Raw genomic sequence first — 15739 nt, 5'->3', positions numbered from 1 at the left:
ACACATTAGTTTTTCTGTATGAGTTCCCAAGTCAGACTGTCCTGCGGTAGTATTTTATATTTTCTTCTGCCGTGATGTTTATATTTTCATTTTTAAGCACTTTATGTAGGAAACAATTTACAAGCTCGGGTCCCTGTCTTTATATAAGGGTCCTTTTTCTTGTGTGGCGCTCATGCACAAATACCTGTGCCCTGTAAACACACACACACAAACAAACAAAAAAACCAACAAACATTGAACATCTACATGGTAAAGTGTTTTATCAGGTTTTAATTTGTAACTATCTTAAGAATAACATAAATCATAACTGAAAACCTATTTGTTCTCAAATCCTGCTATTTTCCTGCCCCAGGTTCCCCTTGTGCACCTCGACTGCTCAGAATCATGTTTGTATCATGTTCATTTCTTAGTCATTAGTCTTAGTTATTAACAGGCATGTGTGAATAGAGTGACGGATTCTTTTCACATAAAATTAATAATTATTTCTAAAAAAAAAATGACTACATTAGAACTAGAATAAATGTAGAACTTTTTTCCTTTAGTTCATTTGGTTACAAGTACAGTGGCATGTGAAGGTTTGGGCACTCCTGGTCAAAATTTCTGTTAATGTGAACAGTTAAGCAGGTGGAAGATCCAAAAGGCATGAAGTTAAAGAGGACACTGTCAGGAACCACTGGGATAGTTCCCTGCCAGACCACCAAGGGGAGGGGGTATTAGCCCTAATATCCTGGATTATATATAGGAGCCCTTGTCTACCTGTCTTTGTCAGTCATTGTTTGTTCGTCCCTTCGTCTGTCCAGTGTTTCTATGTTTATTTATTTGTTTGTTTGTTTAAGTGCTGTCAAGTCATAAGTTTCCACGTCAGTCTGGGAATGAGGTTTAGTCGCCCCATGCTTTGTGTTAGTTTGTTCCTTGTCAATAAAGCAGCTTCGTTTTATCCTGCGTATGGGTCTGATGCTCGGCGATGTGGGAACTCACTACCACCATTGAGATCCGGGTTCGATCCCCGCTTAGTCTCTTGGATGTTACACATTCCATTTATATTTTAAACAAAATTATTATTTTTTATTTTAGGTCAGGAAACTGTGAGAGCCATTGCAAAACCTTCAGCTTGTGCCTCCTGAGGGAGTCCATCATGGATTTTGAGGTGTTTTTATGATCATTACCCATTTGTAGAAGCCATCCTCTTATGTTTGCTTCCAGAATTTCGTGGAATTTAATTGAATCCATTCTTCCCTCTACCCATGAAATGTTCCCCATGCCATTGGCTGCAATACAACCCCAAAGCATCATTGATCCACCCCAAAGCTTAACAGCTCTTTTCATGAAATTCTGTACCCTTTGTTCTCCAAACATACCTTTGCTCATTGCGGCCAAAGAGTTTTATTTTAACCTCGTTGGTCCACAGGAATTTTTTTTCCAAAATGCATCAGGCTTGTGTAAATGTTCTTTTGCAAAATTCGGACGCAGAAGAGTTTTTTTTTCTTATGCCTCTTCCATGAAGGCCATATTTGTGCAGGTATTGCTGAAGAGTTGAAAAGTCTACCACAACTCCAGGAGTCTGACAAATCTTCCTGGTGGTCTTTTGCAGTCAAACGGGGGTTCTGATTCGCTTTTCTAGCAAACCTATGAGCAATTCTCTCTGATATTTTTCTTGGTCTTCCAGACCTTATCTTGACCTCCACTGTTTCTGTTGCTGCCATTTCTTAATTACATTCCAAACTGAGGAAATCGGTAGCTGAAAACATTTGCATCACCTGGCCTTTCCTAATAATGACTGTGAACAAGCCATGACCCTAACAGGCTAATTTACGTCTGATATCTGGGTCAAAGTTATCTCTAGGGTTCCCATTCTTTTGCAGGGTGCTGCTTTCCCTTTTCACTCTAAAATTGTAGAGTGTATTAAAATTGTAGAGTATTTCATTTTCAACTTCATGGCTTTTGGAGGTCATTTCATATTCCACTTAACTGTTCACATTAACAGAAATTGTGAACAGAAAAGGGGTGCCCACACTTTCGCATGCCGCTGCACTTTTGTACTTTTGTAACTCAAGTAGAAACTCAAATTAAGGACTTCTACTTTATCTAGAGTAACATTTTAACTAGAGTATCTCTACTTTCGCCAAAGTACAGAAGATATGTACTTTGCCCACTGGTGATAACAAAAAAGTCTCAGGAACTAAAAATCACCTCACACGATTCAGCTCTTTATCTGATCTATAATACATTAAAATGAGTCTTGAATTTTTTCTCTCTGTCCATCAGTAATTTATTTAGAGCTGGAGCAGAGTTCTGTAGCACACAGGAATCATTCAGAGAGAGTTTAGGATTGTAATATAAAGAGGGTCTAAGAGGATTAAAGGGAGAAGAAACAGTTAAAAAGAGGAGTGTTTATAACCTCTCTGTCCTTATGCTCCTCCCTCCCTCTATCTTTGTCTCGTACACACACGGAAGCAGGAAGTTCATTTCAACAGAAACGAAACTCAGCACGTGGCTCAATCGCTTTCTCTTTCTCAACCTGTGAGTTCAGGAAAATGCCTAAGGCCAGTATTTCAGTAGGTCAGGATCAGTTCAGCTGTCCAGTGTGTCTGGATCTCCTGAATTATCCAGTGACTATCCCCTGTGGTCACAGTTTCTGTAAGGTGTGTATTAATGGCTGCTGGGATCAGGAGGATCAGAGTGGAGTTTATAGCTGTCCTCAGTGCAGAGACACTTTCACTCCAAGGCCTGTTCTACGCAGAAACAACATGCTGGCTGAAGTGGTGGAGAAACTGAAGAAGAAGACTGAAGTCCAAGCTGCTTCTCCTGCTCACTGTTACACTGGACCTGGAAATGTGGAGTGTGATTTCTGCACTGGGAGAAAACGCAAAGCCGCCAAGTCCTGTCTGATGTGTCTGGCCTCCTTTTGTGAAATTCATCTGAAACCTCACTATGAAGTTCCTTCATGGAAAAAACACAAGTTAGTCGAAGCTTCTGGAAATCTACAAGAGAAGATCTGCTCTGAACATGATAAAGCGCTGGAGATCTACTGTCGTACTGACCAAAGCTTCATCTGTTATCTGTGTATGATGGATAAACACACAGGACACAATACTGTGGCAGCTAAAGCAGAGAGAACTGAGAAAGAGGTGAGAAATACATGTTTAATCTATTCAGAGTCATTTCAGGCAGTTTATATTTCTGATCTAAAGTAGCTGAAAGTTTTCACTCCAAGCAGGAGCCACACCTTATTCCACACCTTTAATTGTTCCAGTATCTGTGACCAGTCTGTGAGCTAGTACTGAATATTCATTCTCAATAGTGAATAGAAGAACTTTAATAATGGTGGGTTGTGATTTTCACCATTGTAACTAAAATAAAATGACAGGACACCTGGTTATGGCTTGACAGACTCCTGGAGGTCTCTGGACCCCATATTGAGAATCACAGCACTAGCGAGCTTTAGGTCAAATGACAGCTACCAGATGTGGAGGGTGAAGGTGAACATGTGGTTCCTCTGACACACATGAAGCCTCTACATCTTTCTGAACTGCTGCTTACGCGACTTCACTGAGCAGCTGAACACACTTGAAGGATGTGGATCTACTGAGTTCTTCATTTCTGCAAAAATCAACTTTAAACACCAAACATCCAGCTTTTTATACTTTAATAAGGTGCTCCATAGAAGCAGAATGAACTTCAGTTCTACAGTTAATGTTCATCCACTGAGCTCAGAAACTCATAATGTATGAACAATGAGATGCATTTTATTTGTCCTCAGAGTGAGTTAAAGGAGCAGCAGATGAAATTCCAGCAGAGAATCCAGGAGAAGCAGAAGAAGGTGCAGGAGCTGAAACAGACTGTGAACACTATAAAGGTGAGCAGTGAGCAGAGACAGAGCTGCTCCTAGAAACACACACAACATGGACAACCAGTCATTTAGAGTCCCAGTAAGAGAGGGAATGATAGATGAGATTTAAATCTTCTGTGTGTGTGTGTGTGTATGTATGTGTGTGTTCTAACAGCTCAGTGCACAGACAGCAGTAGATGACAGTGAGAGGATCTTTACTGAGATGATCAGCTCCATAGAGAAAAAGCACATGGAGGTGACGGAGCTGATCAGAGCTCAGGAGAAGGCTGAACTGAGTCGAGCTGAACGACTCCTGGAGCAACTGGAGCAGGAGATTGCTGATCTTCAGAGGAGAGTCACTGAGATGGAGCAGCTTTCACACACACATGATCACATCCACTTCCTCCAGGTAACACTCACTGTCTGAAACACACACACACACACACACATGATCACATCCATTTCCTCCAGGTAACACTTACTGTCTAAATCACACACACACATCTGTCTGTGTAATGTGGTGGCAAGTCTGTACTCCGACTTGAAATAATTAACAAACTAGACACGGATACAAGGGTGCGAGTCAAAGCAATGAAACTGCACAGCAGAGAGGCGAGGTCTGCTTTCAAGGGTCCCCCTTATATAGGACTTTTAGGTGCATCCTAAACTAAATGTATACGTGACCAACAGCACAAAACTCTCGTAGAATGGTACATCTCACTTCCATAAAAGGAGCTATAGCATATAGAGAGACAAGATATACGATGTTCTTGTATTCCATTGTATTCTTCTTGTATCTTCCTCTCCACACACACACACAACAGAGTTCCTAAAGGGTTATTTGTTCATCTATGTTACTTGTTAAACTTTCCACTACATTTCCCTCCTTTTTGTCCTTAAAGACAAACTTCATATACAAAATTTTAACATATTTACTTTAAGCATTTCACAGACAGTTTTAGACCAACATTGGACATCATCTTTTCCCTTGGCTTATCAATGATGTCTTCATCAACTAAAATTTCAAAAATCGTTTCTTTGCTTTTTCTTGAGCCGAACTTTAAGTGAACCTTCACTTTTCTTGACGTGCTTAGAGTGCAGGCACTGTGCTTACACACTCGTCCCCCCTCACCGAGGCTCTGGAACACTATCCGTTCAGGTTGTCTTCGTGAGTGCGGGTGTTTCATCTAGAAACCAACAATTCTACCATACGGGGTGGTTATGGTGAATCTTTACTCTCCCCTAGTTCCTGATCCAGCACTGGTACCTGCTTACAGTGACTGGCGTGTATACACATTGCTCTCTCTGCTATCTTCACAGCGGTGGGTGTAGTCAGCAGTATCTGGAACGGTCCCAGCCAACGCTTAGCCTTCCAATTCTTCCTCCTGAAGTCTTTCACCATGATCCACTCGCCAGGGTGTCCTTCACCTTCCTGTGAATATCAGATAACACAGAAGACAAATCTATGTAATAGTTCAACATTTGATCTTTGATACATTCGCCAATACTGTGTCTCTGGCTTCCTGGAGAACCCACTCCTGTGGTTAATGGCCTGCCAAAAAGGATTTCAAATGGACTCGGGTTAACTCTCCCTCTTGCTCGTCCTCGCATGTACATCGACACTATTGGGAAGCCTTTGACCCATGACAAACCTGTCTCAGCGCAGCATTTTGCCAATTTATTTTTTAATGTGCCATTCTCCCTTTCTACTGCTCCACCACTAGCTGGGTGATAGGCACAGTGCTGTTTCAGGTTGAGTATTCACTGACTTTCTGTAATGCACTACCAATTCTCTCAGGAATTCCCCAGCGTGGAATCATTTCAGTGAGTAGTACTTTTGCTACTTTTGCTACTGTGTTCGTATGGCCTTTGTGGTGGCGGATGTGCGTTCTGAGTAATCGGAATGCCTCTCCCAATGTTGTTTGTTGCACATATGACACAGCATTCACAAAATATTTGGGAGTAGTTAGTAAAGCCTATAACATGCCAGTATTTCCTTATTTCTGTTACCATCCCTCCTTTTGACACGTGGTCTTTACCATGTGTCAGTTTAACATCAAAAGGAAACAGTTTCTTCGGTAAACACGGTTTTCCTGTGGGTCCATACCAAACACCTTGTTTTTGGACACATCCTAACTGCCTCCAGTCTTGTTTCTCCTCAGGCTCACCCATACCCTGTTATTCTGTGAGATTTAGAGTAGGAGCAGACAATATAGTCACGATATTTGTAATTCATTTCTGTTCAGTTGTTTTGCTGTTACTGTTGCCGCTGCATCAGCTTTGGTATTACCTGTGGAAATAGGATCATTACTACGCGTATGCGCTTCACATTTACATACCGCAATAGCTTTTGGAAGTAGGCAGTATTGCATCCAGGAGGTCAGCTATCAGGCCATGGTGCGCGATAAGCTTGCCTGAGGAGGTCAAAAAACCCCTATGCTTCCATAATGTTCCAAAGCCATGCGTGACGCCAAATGTGTACCTGCTATCAGTGTAGAAATTCACAGTTTTACCCTCTGCCAATTTACAGGCCTCTATGAGGGCGGTGAGTTCCGCCTCCTGTGCTGAGTAATGAGACGGTTTAACTGAAAGTAGAATTTCATTCTGAGTCACTACTGCAAACCCCACACAGTTTTGACCTGTTTCTGAGTCCCTGGATGCTGATCCGTCCACAAAAAGTTCCAGATCAGGGTTGATCAGCAGTATTTCCTGTAAATCAGGTCTTGGACTACAAACTTCATCAATCACACTCACACAATCATGAGGCTCTCCACCCTGCTCTGTGGGAAGAAGAGTGGCAGGGTTAAGAGTTGTGCATTGTTTAACTGTGACATTCTGCTTTTCTAAGAGTACAGTGTTATATCTCAACCACCGAGTGGCCATCATGTGTGCTGCCTTTTGTTCTAAAAGCAGTTGCGACACTGCATGTGGTACCAACAAAGTTAATTCGCTGTAGCCTACGATGTCTCGTGAGGCATTGACGGCTTTCTCTGCTGCAGCCACTGCTCTAAGACCCATAGGAAGTCCTGCTGCTACCAGATCTAGATTTGCGGAGAAATAAGCCACTCGTCGCAGCCCTACCCCCATGCTCTTGAAGTAAAACAGATGTTATGCACCCCCCTTTTTCGTCCACAGTCTGTGTAAATGGTCTCATCAGGTCAGGAATGCCCAATGTGGGTGTCGTCTATAATGTCTGTTTCAGTCGTTCAAACACAGGGTTTGCAGTCTCAGTACACGTCACTTTGCTGTGTGCTTGCAGGCCTTGTCCATGAGCAATAGCGCTCAGCAGTGCCTCTAACACAGCATAATCGGGTATGAACATCCTACAGTATGAACACATACCCAAGAATGACATTAACTGTTTTTAGTAACCGGTTTGGGAATTTTCTGTATTGCTTCCACTCTACTCGACTCAAGTCTTTTACCTTCTGCAGAAATTAAATGCCCTAGGAACTTCACTTCTTGTTGTACAAATTGCAGTTTTGACAGGCTTGCTTTATGTCCTTCTTTAGCGAGGAGACAGAGCAATTTAATGGTGTCTTTTTCACACTGCTCTTTAGTCGGTGCAGCCAACAGAATGTCATCTACATACTGAAGCAACACCGATTTCTCAGTTAGCTGCAGTGTGTCTAAACTGTTCTTTAATGCTTCATTATAGATTGCAGGTGACTCACAATAGCCCTGGCATAAGAGTGTGAAAGTATAGGCTTTTCCATTAAAGGAAAATGCAAACCAAAATTGACAATCTGGTTGTTCTGGTACGCTAAAGAATATGTTAGCTATATCAACAACAGAAAACCATGCACTGTCAACTGGAATTTGGGACAAGATAGTGTATGAGTTGGGAACATTAGGTGCTCATTGGATCACAGCATCATTGACCACTTTCAAATCTTGTACGAAGCTCCACTCCTGTGGCTCCCCTGGAGCTCTTATTTTCCTTACTGGGAAGAGTGGTGTTTGCACAGGAGACGTCTCACATGGCACAATAACTCCAGATTTTAATAGAGAATTAAACACTGGTGTTATTCCTTTTACAGTTTCTGGTTTTAGGGGATATTGAGCCGTCTTTGGCCTATTATCTGATTTTGGTGTAAAGATCACTGGAGGGCAATTTTTAATCAGACCTACATCCTATTTTGCATTTGCCCACAATTCCTTGGGCACTTTTCGTAGTCGTACATCTGAAGATTCCAATTTGGGTAGGACCAAATCGGTTTTGTACCAAGGGTTGGGATCTGTCCCGTCATCAGGAAGGATCACCACGCCTCTCTCAGCTCTAGCCAGCCAATTCAGTGCTGTGCTATTTGCATTTAATTTTGGGCTGTAAAAAACAGCTGGCTGCTCAGTTGGTTCCCAGTCAGGACTTTGAGTAGCCTGTAACATCCATTCTCCCAAAGATTCCCACTCGTCATTGACAGATTTGGCTAGAGAGAGATGTGGAGATCCATGATTCATTTGAAATGGGTGTGGATGACCAGCTCAAACTGAAACCCGAGATAAATCTATCTCCACAGCACATCTGTGTTCATTCCATATCACACGCTTCAATATTAATATGTCTGGCCTATCTAACTTCATGTACCATTTTTTTTCATAACTCTCATGTGGTTCGTATCTGTGTATGTGCGCAGTAAAGGGCAGCACTTTTGGTGTCATGTAGTCTGTGTGAGAAAAGGTGGTGAGAATTTTTGCTTTCTCTACTAGAGAATGTGTGACATCAGTGAGAGAGGAATTACTCAGTTTCCATTCATACACATAGAGCAGGGGTCTGGGATCATATTTTACAAAGCAGGAGTTATCTCCGCATTCTATCCTAAGGCCTAGTGATGTGCTGATCAGATTTAAATTTAGTTTGCACATCAAATCTCGACCCAACAGATTTATTGGGCAACACTCAGAGATTAAAAAAGGGAATTCAAATTGTTTCTGTGTAGTTACTATCTCACATTTTAAGGGCACAGACAATGTCTCAATTACTGACGTCCCCGATGCTCCTGAAGAACACAGAGACTGAATGCTCATTCTAGGTGAAATAGAAAATTCACACAATCATATCACAGAAAGCCCTGCTCCTGAGTCAATTAGAAACTGTATCGATATTTTCTCTACAAGTAATGTAATCACAGGCATTTTCTTAAATTCCAGTTCATGATATTTAGCATAGGTGAAATAGCAACCTCTGATTCTTTGCTAGACATTGGATTAGTGTCAGGTGGAAATGGAATGGTTAGCTTAAGCTTTGCATTGCACAAAAAGATCAGACTTACCCTTTCCTGGCTGCTCACCCGTCCCTGACCCTACCAAACCTCATGCTTCTGTGTTCACTTCTCTCCCTCTCTGTGGACAGTCTCATATCCAGTGGTCTGTTTTTCCACACAGGAAATATCCACTCTGGAATCCAGGCTTGCCCCATCCTCGACCTCTACCTCTGCCACGGCCCCTCCCCTGTAAAAATCTCCTTGAGCCTCAGATATCTGAACCATAGTGAGACAGTGTTTCATTTCTGTTCTTTTTTCTTTCCCTTTCTGTCTTTCAGCATCCCACAACTTTTCTCCGTGCACAGCATGTTGTTCAATCAGAGATAACTTTCCAGTGTCCCAAGTAATGCATGTTTGTTTGACTTTTCTTGCAATGTCTTCTTTTAATCCATTCATAAAACTGTTTCTCAAGTGTGCCTCATAGGGTGTAATATCTGTTTCAGCCAAGTCTGCTGGACGCTCGAGGCCACTATGAGCATCATGCACTTCTGTTAATCATGCAAGATATCTATTTCGTCGTCTTCTTGTCTGCACATAGAGATTTTAGTCATGTCCATTCTTACTGGAAATTGAATCATCTGGTCTCGTTTTCTTCCGGATCCCCCTTTTTTTTGGCCACGGGTGTGATAGCACACAGTGGAGTAAGGCGTAGAGGCTCCAGGTCCCGTATAACAGGAAGGAGGGTCCCACTCAGCTGCTGTAGATGGTTGAGGTGTGGACACGTGTGGTTGGAGTGGTTGTCTGTGTCTCTGAGGCGGTGGTCTGGGAGGGCAGCTGGCCAGGTCTGGGTCTACAAGAGATTTAGTACACTGAAGAGAGGAAGATTTTGTTATTAAAAGTTTATTTGTTATAAAAGTTATTTTGCGTATTTGTTTTACACGCCCTGGTTTGGGCTTCAGTTGCCCACATATTATACGCAACCCAGTCTACTTCTCGTCTTTTTTCCCTTTTTTCTTTGAAGCCTCACATTCTTGTAACTTTTCTCTCAACTTTCACTAAAACTACCTTTCTCTGGAAATCCACAGTCCATCACCCACATATGATATTGTGATACACAACCAGGCCCATAATTAGTTATCATGAATTGAACATTAGGATGCTTACATGCCCTCAAGAAATCATCACTTTTATCCTTGCTTCCCCCACTACCCATTGTCCATGTTGGTTCCTGTATTCTCTCAACAATCGATTAACAGACAAACGCCTTATTTACCTCTTTTAGCCTGATTTTACCTGCACAGGTCACTCAGCTGTGCTCGTCAGCACCAGTGACGGCTTTCCTCAAAGTCCACTGAAAGTAGTTACAACATCAACATATACTACCATAGTATATAGTTAGTTCCCAGAACTATTCGTGTAACTTTACCGGTTTACCGGCTCTCAGCTGAACGACTCCTGGAGCAACTGGAGCAGGAGATTGCTGATCTTCAGAGGAGAGCCACTGAGATGGAACAGCTTTCATACACACACGATCACATCCATTTCCTCCAGGTAACACTCACTGTCTGAAACACACACACACACACACACGATCACATCCACTTCCTCCAGGTAACACTCACTGTCTGAAACACACACACACACACACACGATCACATCCACTTCCTCCAGGTAACACTCACTGTCTGAAACACACACACACACACACACACACGATCACATCCACTTCCTCCAGGTAACACTCACTGTCTGAAACACACACACACACACACACACACGATCACATCCACTTCCTCCAGGTAACACTCACTGTCTGAAACACACACACACACACACACACACGATCACATCCACTTCCTCCAGGTAACACTCACTGTCTGAAACACACACACACACACACGATCACATCCACTTCCTCCAGGTAACACTCACTGTCTGAAACACACACACACACACACACACGATCACATCCATTTCCTCCAGGTAACACTCACTGTCTGAAACACACACACACACACACACACACACGATCACATCCACTTCCTCCAGGTAACACTCACTGTCTGAAACACACACACACACACACACACACACGATCACATCCACTTCCTCCAGGTAACACTCACTGTCTGAAACACACACACACACACACACACACGATCACATCCACTTCCTCCAGGTAACACTCACTGTCTGAAACACACACACACACACACACACACGATCACATCCACTTCCTCCAGGTAACACTCACTGTCTGAAACACACACACACACGATCACATCCACTTCCTCCAGGTAACACTCACTGTCTGAAACACACACACACATCTGTCTGTGTAATGTGGTGGCAAGTCTGTACTCCGACTTGAAATAATTAACAAACTAGACACGGATACAAGGGTGCGAGTCAAAGCGATGAAACTGCACAGCAGAGAGGCGAGGTCTGCTTTCAAGGGTCCCCCTTATATAGGACTTTTAGGTGCATCCTAAACTAAATGTATACGTGACCAACAGCACAAAACTCTCGTAGAATGGTACATCTCACTTCCATAAAAGGAGCTATAGCATATAGAGAGACAAGATATACGATGTTCTTGTATTCCACGAGTAGAGTAATATCTTCCTCTACACACACACACAGCAGAATTCCTAAAGAGTTATTTGATCATCTATGTTAAATGTTAAAATTTCCACTACAGTAACCATGTATATCTCTCCGCCTTTCTCCTTCTCCATGATGTTTTTCTTTCTCTCTGTAGAGTTTCCAGTCTCTCCGTGTCTCTTCTGGACGTGACGACTCATCCAGCATCACTGTCCATCAACATCTCTCATTTGATGGAGTGAGGAAATCTCTCTCTGATCTGAAAAAGAGACTGGAGGAAATCTTCCAGGAGGAATTCATCAAAATCCCTGAACATGGTGAGAGAAATCGTCCTGATGTCCTGACAATGTGTTTTCTAAAATAAAAAGCTGATTAAACATCAGACACAAATTTTATCACTTTAAACTGTTTCTGTCTTTTACAGCATCTGATTTTTCATCTCCATTTTGTTTCTGTGTCTCCACAGCTGCAGCAGTTCAGATGATTTTACCCTCAGAACCAAAGAGCAGAGAAGATTTTCTGCAGTGTACGTGTAACACACACACACACACATATACACACACTCACTCACACATACACACACTCACTCACACATACACACACTCACACACACATACACACACTCACACACAAACACACACACACACACACACACACACACACATACACACACACACACACACAAACACACACACACACACATACAGACACACACACAAACACACACACAAACACACACACATACACACAGAACCAAAGAGCAGAGAAGATTTTCTGCAGTGTACGTGTAACACACACACTCTCACACACACACACACACTCTCTCACAGACACACACACACACACACACACACACTAACTCACTCACACACACACACACACACACACACACAGACAAACACACAACATGCACACACACACACACACACTCACACACACACACACTCATGCACACTCATGCACGCACACACACACACACACACACAATACACACAATACACACACAGAAACACAACCACACACACAAATACACACACACAATCACACTCATGCACGCACACACACACACACAATACACACAATACACACACACACACACAGAAACACAACCACACACTCACACACACACAAATACATACACACACACCACACACACACCAACATCAATATATCATCATATATCATTAATATCTAACATGTTCTCATTTCTCATATGTTTAGATTTCTGTGATCTGACTCTGGATCCCAACACAGCAAATTATCACCTCATTCTGTCTGAGGAGAACAGAGCAGTGAAGTGCAACCAGAGAAAGCAGCAGTACTCTTATCATCCAGAGAGATTTGACTCCTGGTATCAGGTGTTGAGTAAGGAGAGTGTGTGTGGACGCTGTTACTGGGAGGTGGAGTGGAGCAGTGAAAAATGGGTATACATATCAGTCTCATATAAAGACATCAGCAGGAAAGGACGGGGGGATGAGCGTGCTTTTGGACACAACAATCAGTCCTGGAGTCTGTATTGTCCTTCTTCTTCTTCTCTCTCTTTGTGTCACAACAACATTTGGACTGATCCATCACCCTCCAGAATAGGAGTTTATGTGGATCACAGTGCAGGAACTCTGTCCTTCTACAGCGTCTCTGACACCATGAAGCTCCTCCACAGAGTCCACACCACATTCACTCAGCCTCTATACGCTGGGTTCTTGCTGCGCCACTATGGATCATCTGTGAGATTATGTGATCCAGAATAAAACATTAGCAATGTGATTTTTAAATTAAAATAAAGCAACATTACTTTTTCATAATAAACTTAATTCAAATAAAGATATAACATGAGTAACTCAGTTTAGATTTCCTAATTTTCATGAATAATGTTTGATCTTCATCCTTTTGACTTTTAGGAGATTTTAATGTTAGAAATGTGACCTTCATAAAATAGATAAAAGAACATTATTATTTTAAAGATAGAAATTCTAGTAAACAGCTCTAAGTAATGGCATGTCACTGTTTTCATATTTTCATACTTTCCTCTTTTGATTATTATTAGATTAATGATCATTTGAATTATTTCGAAAAACTCAGTGTAATCTGTGAGGATGAAATGAAAATAAAAGTCTTTTGAACTGAAATAAATAGATGAATAAATAGTGTTTTGTATTTAGAAAGGTCTGCAGTTAATGAAGTGTGCTTCTAAGTTGGGACAGCACTTCTTCATCAATGTTGTTACATCAGTACACCAACTTTCGTTGATGTAAAAACACGTCCCACCGCCTCTCGTTTTCCCCGATGATTCAGTGTCGCGGTCCGCTCTGGACAGCTGGAAACCCGGCAGATGTAGTGCGCTGTCCGGAATGGCTTTGTGCATCCAAGTTTCCATGAAACACAAAGCAGTGGAGTTGGAAAAGTCCTTGATAATCTGTGTCATGACAAGCAGTTCGTGAGTTTTGTTCAGTTTGGACATTCGCCAGATGTATGCTCAGCAGTGGAGTTCTAAAGCCGAACTGACGGAGTTTTGTAGAGTGCAGCTGCGCCTCTGATTAAGATGTCCAACAAAACGTCCGAATAGTCGAAAACCGGTGTAAAATTATCAGGTGCGCTCTGCCGAAGGTACAGCAGTGCTTTCCTGGAGTAACTGATCGGGAAAGAGTGACACAAAACATGACAAACAAACAGAAGTAACAAAAACACGAGAGAGCTCCACATCGAGGCTGCCATCCGCGGGACCATCTTTGCTTTTTGTATCGGTTCTTTATTAAATTCACAGCACTCTCCTTGCTTTAGATTAACATAATACTCAAAATGTAACTTACCAAGGCAAGAAATTTATATATTTCAAAACAAGGAAGTTCAATTTTGACACTTTGCTGCTCTGTGAGTCTACACCAGCCTCTATTTCACAAATCCCTGCCTCATCCTCCTCTTAATCTGAAGACAGCTTTTCTGTGTTACTGTATCTCCTTAGAAAATCCTATTTATCTATCATATTCAGTTGCTTTTCTCTCTAGATTTTTTATTTACTGCAGAGGATCGGACGGGGAAACACACGTGGAAACACAAAAGAAAGAAAAGTACAAAAACACAACATGCCCTGCCAGATCGCCCTCTGGTGGTCTGATAGAGAACTGTCCAAGCAGTCCATTAGAGTAACATCATGTTTACAGTTTTTTCCCATTTCTGGAAACACATTTGTCCACTCAGACATCACTTTTTCAAAACAGTTAACACACACAGGCTGAACCTGAAGCTCACTGGACGAACTGAATAATTCTTTTTGCAAAACGCTCAAACACTCACACTTAACTTTAAACATATACAACAAAAGCAAATGTTTCTATCAGACACTACAACTTTTTGTCAAATTAATATATTTACTCAATCATTACACATTGGACAACAAAATACAAAACACAGCTATTAATATGAAGTTACACTGTTCAAACTCAGAAGGGTTGAATACAGTTTAAAAAAAAAAAAAAAGAAAAAACATCACAAATGAGACTTATGGGTGGAAATAAAATAAACACAAAAATAAATACCAAAAAATAGACAGTCATGACCATATCTACAATAGCAGCCTCCTGTTCAACACTACAGATCTTTCCTCTGCACCAGTGTGTGGTAGTGTGTGGATTCTGTAAAGTAAAAGCACAAATTGACATTATGACAGTCACATAAATGGGATTGATGAAACATCTGCATTAGCGTGGACACAGTTTGTTCTGCTAACAGGGCAATGCAGTAAAGCTGAAATACACAGTGGTATGCAGTAACATTGTGACTTACCTGTTCTCATTCAGAAAAAGCCTGACAATAGATGCCACAGTGCTCCGACTCAGAATGGGCTGGACCCTTTGTCCAGCCTCTCTAAAGGAGAAGCCATGATTGATGACATGGTCAATAATTGTTGCTGGAATTTCATTGGAAAATTGAGCTCTATTTTGTCCTCTTACTGCAGCTCCTCCACCACACATACAAACACCTCTTCCTCTGGTTCCTCCTCCATGACCTCTTACTCTCCTTCCATGCCTTTCACCTGCAAAGAGCAACACAGAGGTGGCATCTTTTATAGATGGAGGAGGAATGATTGCTGATTGAAGAGCTGTGTAAG

General features: G+C 41.9%; 1 pseudogene; it reads left to right on the top strand.

Moving 5' to 3' along the window:
- Positions 1-2442: 2442 nt before the first annotated feature.
- Positions 2443-15739, top strand: part of LOC131353865 (uncharacterized) — a 17963-nt pseudogene continuing 4666 nt past the window's right edge.

Source organism: Hemibagrus wyckioides, linkage group LG06, assembly GCF_019097595.1.
Source record: "Hemibagrus wyckioides isolate EC202008001 linkage group LG06, SWU_Hwy_1.0, whole genome shotgun sequence".
NCBI classification, from domain to species: domain Eukaryota; kingdom Metazoa; phylum Chordata; class Actinopteri; order Siluriformes; family Bagridae; genus Hemibagrus; species Hemibagrus wyckioides.
The sequence above is the reverse complement of the archived record's forward strand: the minus strand, read 5'-3'. Positions and strand labels throughout refer to the sequence as shown.